We start from the raw sequence: 1,193 nt of genomic DNA, 5'->3' as shown, positions 1-1,193 counted from the left end.
GAGGGATATTGCAGCTATGAGCCAGGCTTATGATAAGACATCTGAATTAAGTGATCTAGCCTCTGGTCTGACTAAAGGCATCAAGGCCCTCAATCCATTTGATTGGATTCATTATATTATTGTTTTTGCCATATTGGCTTTAGTAATAGGAGCAGTTATTATTATTCTTCCCTGTTTTTTCCGAAGCATGCTTCGTTCTATTCAGAAGGTTCGGGTTGACATGTATGCCATGCGTCTAAAAAATAAAAAGGGAGGAATTGCCATGCCGGTAACAGCGTCGCCCACGTAGCATTCCGAAGCATGCAGAAGGTTCGGGTTGACATGTATGCCATGCATCTAAAAAATAAAAAGGGAGGAATTGCCACGCTGGTAACGGCGTCGCCCACGTAGCAACATGCTGCAAGGGGGCTCAGGCAAGGGCCTGGGTGCCTGGGAATGGGAGGTTCGTGACCTACGGGTTTATGCCTTCGGCAGCCCCCTTTCACTGTTTTCTAGGCGCCTCTGACATGCAGTCTTCACTTGCCATTCTGTGGGAATAGGAGCCTGCTTGTTATGCCTCCGGCAGCCCCCCTTCACTGTTTCTAGGCGCCTCTGACATGCAGTCTTCACTTGCCATTCTGTGGGAATAGGAGCCTGCTTGTTAAATATCTTGATTTAACTTTTGGCCTTAGAAAGATGCTTACTAGTAGAGTTAATATTAGTTTTTGCAAAATTCTAATTTTTACATGCCTGCTAGTAAAGTAGAGTTAATATTAGCTCTTATAAAGTCCTGATATTTTCTTTAGTTTATGGGTAGGTGTTTTTAGGGAAATAAAAACTTAATGTCAGTAAAAGTAGACAATAAAGGAATTATAAGGAACATAATATTTCACTCACATATTTTATTAGAACAAGTGGATCTTTTGCCCTAATCTTAAAACAGAACGTGTACGTGCCCCCTGTTGTCTTGGGAACATGACCCATGGTCTGATGTAATGTGTGCTTTGCCACGTTGTTTCTGTAACTGTATAAAAAGAAGAACTCTGGATGCAATAAACCGCAGCAGCACTCAACCTCTCTTGTGTTGGTGTCTGTCTGTCCAACGCGCCGAATCTCCTGCTTTCCTGTGCACCTTCGCCTGGTCTCCCCTCAGCCTGGTGGTCTTCGACCGAGCAAGTCTGCGGCACAGTACATTGCACTGGGCTTGGTTAACT

The sequence above is a fragment of the Sorex fumeus genome, unplaced genomic scaffold (genome assembly GCF_029834395.1).
Source record: "Sorex fumeus unplaced genomic scaffold, SorFum_2.1 ptg000134l, whole genome shotgun sequence".
Taxonomy (NCBI): Eukaryota; Metazoa; Chordata; class Mammalia; order Eulipotyphla; family Soricidae; genus Sorex; species Sorex fumeus.
This window is presented reverse-complemented; position numbering follows the sequence as displayed.